This window comes from Ammodytes marinus, assembly GCF_949987685.1.
Source record: "Ammodytes marinus genome assembly, chromosome: 19".
Lineage (NCBI taxonomy): Eukaryota > Metazoa > Chordata > Actinopteri > Uranoscopiformes > Ammodytidae > Ammodytes > Ammodytes marinus.
In genome coordinates this window covers 2,788,144-2,797,565 of record NC_137223.1, presented here as the reverse complement: position 1 = coordinate 2,797,565, position 9,422 = coordinate 2,788,144, and positions in this window count along the sequence as shown.

The following is a 9,422-nucleotide window of genomic DNA, read 5'->3' as shown; positions in this document are numbered from 1 at the left end:
GGAATGATTCTACTGTGTTTCCCTTGCTCATTATGGACCATTCCTTTCCTTTAATGCATGTCATTGTATGTGAACCAAGAGCACACTCATACTGACTAGAGAAAACTATACTTAATATTTAAAGGATTGATCCTCTGGCTAGCAGGAATATCAACAGTACATTTAATGTGTAAAGTGTAAGGAATCATCTTGTGACTACTCATATCCATAAGAATTGTCATGGCGAACTCTCGACGCAAGTGTCATACCGTGCAAGCCACCAACTCCTGTCCTTGACAGTGTCATGAACCGAAGCCAGCAAGCCCACACTGGTGGACATGCATTCCTTTGTACATATATGTCTGTAGTACGTGCTTGTTGTGTGCATATGCATATTGCATACCCTTGCAAACAATACCTCCAGTGTAATGATCTGTACCAGCAGAAGGCGGCTGCTGGCCACACATGCACAGTAGATCCTTATCTTATCCATGAGCTGAAGCTGTGACAGGATCATGAGAGAGCACAGTGGGTTCAAGGCCCCACGGTTCCCATTTTGTTTCACTAACGGTTTCACTAGCATTCAAAGCCAAACTGTGGAACTTTTTTTGAAAACCCCCTTACAAATGAAAGTTGAATTTCATAAGCAGTAAAGGACTTCAATACTCAGGAGGTGATCATTGCACTTGTTCTAATGTTGACACATATTCATGACCATTTCAATGATTTTATTAAAAAAAGTAAAACAAGACGTAAAGTCACTGTACGGCACCAGAAGGCATGTTTTGTTTTACCAGTGGTCCTTTTCTTCCTCTTATGGTAAAGACCCATAAACAATGAGCAAACTTGTGTCTATATTGGCAGGGAAGTTTCAAAAACTGTTACCAAAGCATAAAAATAAAAATTTTGGACAATGGACAATGGATAGTTCACAATAATAATATGAATATAAACATTAAGATTAACCCAATGAAGATTAGACTGCCACTGTGAAAAGGTCCTTTGATAGTTTTGATAAAACCGTGTGGTTTTCTTTACGCTTCTCTCAATCGTTACTTTGTTTATTACTCCTGCTGAATTATGTCTGGAGATTCACAGTAAAATCAGGGAATATTCCTATGTAGTGAGGACCGACACTGAAACACTCACCAATTAAGCATTCTGATGCTATTTTTAGTTGGAAAATATAATTAATTGGCAAAAAAAGAAAAATTATAAACTATATTCAAGTTTAAGAGGCTTTTTTATTGGTGTACTGGGGAAATGTACCTGTTGGAAGACAAAGAAGAAGTACTGTAGAATAAATAACTAAATTCATCTTCACTTCATCACTTGATATTGTGGAAAGACTTGAGGCAGCGGTGGGTGATGCTAGCTTCTTGTCCTTGAAGGCCACCGTTGCTTCTATAAATTCTCCCCAACGAGAGGGTAGAGACGGAATGTTGCAATCTAGAACTTTCACTTCTAGATATTTAACTTATTACACACCGTATCTTTAAAGCTATCTAGCCATTTGGCAACGTCGCTACATGAGTAATAGGGCCCATTGGGAATTACAGGGTTTTATTTGATTGTGTTTACCACTTGGACTTGCAAATTAAGCAAAAGGTCCAAAAACACAATGTTACACAACCACTAGAGTTTGGAAGAAGAAACTGCAGACAGCTCCTTTATTTAAGATACACAAACACTTGTGTAAATGACACACATGGGGTTTCCCTGCCAGTGTTAGAAGTAAAACGTTTCACAATTAACGTCAAAGATTTGTCATTTTTCTACTGACTTGGACTTGTAGACAGGCCTACTCTTCCTCACACACTTTAGAGGCAACACATGCTGACCTGTGACATCATCAGTGCAACCCTTCCCCCTGACCTCCCTGGGGGGTCAAGCTGCATTCACGGCACAATGTGACTGTCAATCCTCATTGCCTGGCCCTGACGAGAGCAGAGAACACATAATCAGAGCCGTCGTCACCCAGCCATGTCATTAGTACCAGCTGGCTGAGCATCTATGGCCGACCCAACACTGAACACCTCATCTGTGACCTCAGTGGATGCCCGCACCCCAAGAGCGCTAAACCTGAACCCATTTGATTCCCATCGGAGCAGGAAGACTGTGGCAAGCTTCCACGCTGCAACTTTACCTCACTGTCTGTGAGAGAAAATTGGACACATAAATTAAGTGAAGGGCCACGCTTTATGCTTTTAGGCAGATACAGCTTCGCCTCAGAGGATAAATAGGAGTCTAGCAAATGATTCTGAGAGGCAGACGGTGCTTAAATGGCAGCATTACAATTTCAATAGCAGTGACTGGCTCCCTTCTTGTGTGAGAAAGTAACTTGCAGTCAGAATTCTGCCTCAGCTAATGCACAGTACATGTTAGCAGAGTAAATACATGTGTCTGCTTGTAAGGGGAAACTCCCTTTTCAACAGTCTTTTTATCACATTCAGCATTGTGATTTATCTCTCTGCTGGAGTTTACGCCTTAGGCAAGAGCCACCAGTTAAAGCACAATTAATCAATGGAGTGAATCTGGAACACATTAGGATAAATGTGCATGATCCTCAGTGGATGTGAGTCCGCCCAAACGTATCAATCCTCTCTTTTTTCCATCATGCTGACTGACCCCTTGAGCATCAAGAGCAATTCAATTTCATATAGTTTAAACTATTTCATAAAGAAATGCTGTCAAAAAGACAAGATTGAGAAACTTCTGCACTTAAACCACTGGTTATTATTTTGTATTGCACGTTGTTTATGAAGCAATTGTGACTGACTTAGGTTACATTTCCTCTGGAGCTGAATTGATTCTGAAAGTAAATACAGGACCATTTAGAGGAAGCACTTTCACCACACTTGAGTTCCTTTCTTGTACAACATGATGGGTAATCAAGATATTTAGAGACGTAATCAAATAACAACACAGCCTTCAACTGTCCATCCTTTTAACCTTTACAAACTCAAAAGGAAGCGTGCAAACAAGCACAAGTACCTATTTCTGCTTTCCTTGTAAATCATATGGATGTCATAATTTACAGTTTCTTGTAGAACATTGCTTTCGGGGCTGACCGGGCTGCTCTCCAGCTGCTTTTCATGATTAATGAGCAGCAATTACTCTGCATGACAAGTTAACATTAGGTCCCCTGCCACCACCGCTGCACTGTGTGATTTTACCATGAGAACGCAGCATGTGAGCTATAGGCCTCCACACACACACTGGGCTCAATGCTTCTTCTTATCAGAGCTCAGTTAATCAGTGAACCCATCCTGGATCAACAGCTGCATGTGCTGCTCAACATTTTTGGCCCAGGCCCTTAAAACACACGGTTTTCAACATCCGAGCTAGTTCTCTTGGAATCTTAAGAGTCTGCAAATATGTTTAATTTCAAAAGTGGTAAATGTTTTTTTTTTGCTTTGTTGACTATAAAACTGCACTTCCACAATTATTTAAAAAATGTATCAATCGTGTCACTATTACTAGGAAGTTATGGATCGTTTTTCTGCTAACTCAATTCTGGTGTTTTAAAATATTTCCACAACAAGAAATCTTTTATCTTAAAAAAATTTAGAACCTCTCGGTTCCCAACCACATTATCTGGGTGTGTTAGCTTGAGTTTGAGAAATGTATATACATAACGATTTCAGTAATTTATTTTAAATGTCGGACTAATACAACAAATCGATTTTCTCTATCGCCATGTAAACTTACCGATTGATCGCAAAACAGGACCAAATTGCAAACAATCACTTAAAAATAACAGAATAGTATGGCGAGCACATGTTAGGATGTCCGTTTTTTCTTTTTTCCTTCATAGGTGATGGCAAATGAAACATATAACCCGGGGACCAACCCCATGTTGGAATGCAGAAACAAACAAACAGATCTAATACATATCCTCAGCAGGTAAGTAAGACACTGCGAGGCAGATCAACCAGTGGCACTTCAAAAAAGCAGTCAGCACCGTTTGAAGGCTAAATAAACTAATTTCATGTACCATGACCTCTTCACTTGGGGGGCAAGCATTCTTTAAAACTGCAGTCATCTAATCGTTTAAACAACGGTGGATCAAATGAGCATGTGCGAAATGTGAAATATGCAAAAGGTGTTTCTCATATTGCAGAACAAACTGAGAATGAATGACCCTCTATTCTACAGAGACTTTTAGCAGCTTTCAACTAATTGTTTTGCTTTTGCGGCGCACAACTTTCCTGTTGTGGTTCAGTTTTATTTGCTCTCATCAACCTCTTTTCCATTCCAGCAGGGTTCACATGTTTTCTGCTAAAAATCTCTGTTAACTAACTGTATACGGGAGCGTATCAGTTCCCAGGGCTCAATAGGGTAATATGGCAAGGTAGTATGTATGTATGTGTGTGTGTGTGTGTCGGCCTCACTCCTATTCTAATTTCCTGCTGTCAAACATTTGATTATCTATTTTTTCTATTGTTTGCTAGCATTAACTATAGTAAGGCAGTAGTAGCACAAACCCCTGAATGTAGTGAGTTTAACAGCTAAGGGACAAATCAGCTAAAGGATTTTGCGGCCACTAAACCTGTTCAAATGAGATAAAAATATATATATAGTGTGTAATTCGCGAAGGGAGAAATGCACACAAACTGCACGACCAAGCAGACAGTATCCTGGGTGCCCCGGTCCAATTTGCATGCACAACCCCAATTCCCCAAAAGTTGTGACGCTGTGTAAAACGTTTATAAAACAAAATGTGGTCATTTGTTAATCCTTTTTGATATACGTACATTCAGCTTGAAAACAATACAAATGCAATATATTTAATGTTTTACCTTATCTGTTTCATTGTTTTTTGTAAATATATGCTTATTCTGTTTTTGATGCCAGTGACACATTTCAAAAAAGTTGGGACAGGAAAACTGTAGAATGATCAAAAACAAATGTTTGGAACATTACTCACATAAACATGTTAACTGGTAACAGGTAAACTATCATGAATCACGTAAAGTTTAGCTCTTCACAAGCAATAATGGGGTGAGGCTCACCACTTTGTGAAGAACTGCATCTACAAAGAATGGATTGTGCATGCTAATAGCTCTTAGCCTGGTCCTACCAGACCATCATACTTCATTTAATTTGTACAGAAGGTCTGGAATCACTCATTTGACAAACGTTACACTTGAAGGCGGGTGTCTGTTGAAGTATAAAACTATTGGAGCTGCCCAGCGCCACTCTGGATCTGCCATAACCAATCGCATGACGTTTGGTCGTGACGTATGTCATGCGCCGGCTTCTGACTATAACTGAAACTGGCGCACAACCTCAACGTCATTGTTCTCAGCCACTCTCTCTGTTCGCTGATTGGACAGCCAAAAATCTGTCTAAGAAAACCCACGAATATACTACCCAGACTGACTTCTGAGATTAAAATTGAGCGGCAGTAGGTAGGCGGGCGGTGCCAGGCTAAATAGCTCCATGATATGAGGCGAAATATCGCCCGCATATCTGCCCCGTTTAGCACCTTATCCACAAAATTATTTATTCTAATTAAATGTCGGCCCTAACACAGCCACAGAGTTTAATATTCCAATGCCATTTCAAATGTTTCAACCAATTATAGTTAAAGGAGAAGTAAGTAATATTTTTTTGTTGATTTACGGGTTAAATCTCTATATACTGTATTCACGCAGCAATCACTTAAACAGTATGCACAGGTTATAGCACGTCTCTCAGTCATTCAGTTTTGCAGTAATTGCTACTTAAAATTTCAAGGAACCCGCTCGTTTTATCCAATCAGGAGACAGAGCGCTATAAAGAGGCGGGTCTCTGTGCCCATGAACAATGACTTGCTGCTTTCCATCCTGGTACTATCTGACGAAGGCGGTTGCACCTTCACGTGGTGGTGACGTAGGGACGAGGGAGGGGACTGCTAACTGCTAGTCACTGACAGGACGTTAGCTAAAAGGACCATATCGCTTACTTCTCCTTTAAGGTATTCTGTTTCCTGTTCATTCTGCCACCTTTCACAACACTGGACCTACAGTATACTTCAGACCTTATATTACAGAGGCATTGAGGCACATTCCCTCCAGCAAAAAAAAATAATTCCTCTGCTGTTGGTTCTCCTACACACCCTGTACTTTTTCTGTGGACAAACACCACAGGAGGATACGAGAGCCTTGTGCTGACATTTGCTGTTTGCTCAACATCCAGAGATGCCATAACTCAGTTTAACTACCATTCCGAGTTTAATGGACATAGAAAAACTGTTGTGTTGTCATTACAAATAACATCTACTGTTATGGTTCAGTCAGCTGATTGCAACATCCCAACGTCTCCACACACACACGGCTCAAGCTTTATGGGCTTCAGGGAGTCTTCATCTTTTTAAGTAAAACATTTCCAAACAAAACATGATCAGCCTCATTTGCTGTGAGTCCTGCGTGACCGAGGGCCCGCACACACTTTCATCTTCACTGTCATTGGCCAAGGGAGGAAAACATCTGAGCCAGAGAGCCGAAAAAAGAGAAATTAAACAGAGTGTTTTGCTGAGTGAAGCAATACTGGAACCAACGAGAAGTGAAAGAGATATGTCCAAAGTTGACTTGAAACCAGAGTCTGTTTCGAGTCGCCCCCACAACTTCTTCTATTATATTGTCTGGCTGTTGTAACCTAAAGCTAACCTTTTGTTTTTTTATCTTTCTATTTTCACTTTTGCTGCTCTCTGATCATCTGAGGCCCTGTTTCCACCTGGGATTATGATGTGATTTTGGTATTCCGATCAAAGGTGGCCAGCTCTCAGTCTGTGTGCTTACACTTGTCTTTTCACATGTGACTTCTTTGTCTACTTGTGATCGGATACCATTTACCCGCTCTGTATGTAAATCAACACGTACATCATTTCCGTTTGCATTGGTGTTTTTAACCGGTGGGGTTCAAACAAGTAAACATACAGGGCTGTACAGTGCCACAGTTTTAATCGCATTTGCTATTAAAATGCATTACATGCGAAGATAATTACAAGTCTAGGTTGACGAGATAGGCTACTGTCTCATTTAGACAAGGCAGTGGCGTTTCCAGGAAATTTTGAATGGGGTGGCCAAGGTGGGCCACAGAGTTAGAGTGGGGTGGCCATCGCACCATGCCCCCCCCCCCCCAGAATCCCACTGAGACAAACAAAGAGGAGCGATGCACAACACTGCTTAGAGGGCTCTACATTAACACTCGCCAAATGCGGGTAAATATCATAGATAGTATATAAGAGTAAAAACTCTTAGGCGAGTAAGTTATTACGCCACTTTGGCTGGTGAAAGATGTGTGCACGCCGGGCACTCTGATACACTCTTGTCACCTTGTCGCGTGTGCGAACAGAATATTTCCTGAGCACCTTCACAATAAAAGCCTGTTACTAGCCAAACGCGAGTTGACTTTTATTTTTAAGCAGATGAGAACAGGAAGTCGCTGACCTGCAGTGCACTAGTCAATAGCAGCGATTTCCGTGTTTTCAGATTTACGCAGTGAAATGAAAACAGAGGACAGAAAGCTTGTCATTTGCAATACTGGCGGATGCAACTAACGTTCATGAGGCTTCTATAAAAACGTATTTCCGCTCAGGCAGGGGGCGGCTGTTGAGCATGTGGTCCCTAATGTGGACAAGAGTCACATTGCTGTTTACACTTCTATTTGAATGCGGACACATCGGACACAAGAGACGTAAACCACCTCCGAATGTGGTTTTTGTGATCCGATCTCAATGTGTCTTGAGAGTGTTTCCACCTGTAGTTAGAGATGTCTTCATGTGATCAGATGACGAAAATCAGATGTTAATGCCAAGTGGAAACTAGCCTGGTTCTACCAGACCATCGTACTTCATTTAATTTGTACAGAAGGTCTAGAATCGCTCAATTGACAAATGTTAACTCACTTGAAGGCGGGTGTCTGTTGAAGTTTAAAACTATTGGATCTGCCCAGTGCCATTCTGGATCTGCCAACCAACCATGTCATGTGCCGGCTTCTGAGCCACTGATCGGACCGGCAGAAATCTGTCCGGAGAAAACCTAAGAATATACCGCACATCCAGACTGACTACTGAAGGGAAATGAAAATTGAGCGGAAGTAGTAGGCGGGCGGTGCCAGGCTAAGTGAAAACGGGGTCTGAGGCACAACATATTGTAACATACATAGCCAATTTTGGCAGCTTCCCCTAATGGAATATTTCAAATATACATATTTTTACTTAATTTAAGATTTATAAAATGTTTTGGTATCACATAGATGATGAAAAGAGGACGTGTGGGACAGTAAAGGGTGTATGTTTCGATTTGTCACTGTGTTTGCCTGTATATTTCCTGATATTTTACTGCAGGTTGGCCTCTGTCAAATTCCTCCTGGTGACACACAGAAGGTTTAAGCAATCATATGTGTGTTCTATTTTGTTCAGTTGCCAGTCACTTTTGTTTATCTGACAATGAAGAGTTTCACCGACTGAGTGTGACATCTTTTCTATAACTAGATTTGTTTTGAGCAGTTAGTTATCTGTCTCGACCACAAATACAGCTCAGGTTGAAATCATTTAAATACAGCTGTATTCATGAGTAAGTACACTGTTTTCACAGACTATTCTTTTAAGATAACGTGAACACTGTCACCACCACTACTGCAGACCTGTTGCTCTTCTTCCCCTTATCCCCACCCCTGCTGGACAAGTAATGGCCACAACTAGTAGCAAACACTTGCTCTATGCCAAATCTGACTATTTTATTGAAATAAAAATATGTCTTGCACTTTCACTGTGAAATTAAATCACATATGGAAGCTGCCACTTCATTAACAACAGCAAATGAATGTTCTCTTGAAACATCAGTCACAGTCATGACTGTAATGCTGGGCTTACACTAGAGGACTTTTAAAAGACTTTGAAAAGACTGAAGACTGAAACCCTCTTACATCTGAAGACAATCAACGCCCACCTGAAGACAACTAGTCATTAGTTTTCAGTCACTGAGTGAGATTTTGAAAAGACAGGGGGGCTCATATTGAAAGACTATACAACTAGATTCCTTTTGAGATTAATATTATTTCCGCAAACGCGATAGTGATAATTTGATTTAAAAAATGTTAATTTAATATTCCGAGCCAGGGACTTCCTTTAGTTATTTGACCATCTTTATTTGCTGATGTAACCCTGTATTTGACGGTAAAGTGTTACGGTTGCGCGGCTGTCAGCCTGGTTCTCCCGCCGAGGCTTCAAGGAAAAAGTGTCCGAAATAAGTGCCTACACAGGCGGACACAGGTCGCGACTAATGCCGCTCCTCCTGCGTCGTGCTTGGTGCATGCGAGAGTGTGACAGTGTTTACGTAATTTTGTTTGAGCCAACCCCTTAAGACTAACGATAACATCAAACATGTTTGATAATGTCGGAAAATCAAGACGGGAAGAAGACTGGCTGAAATCGGGTCAGAAGACCACCATAC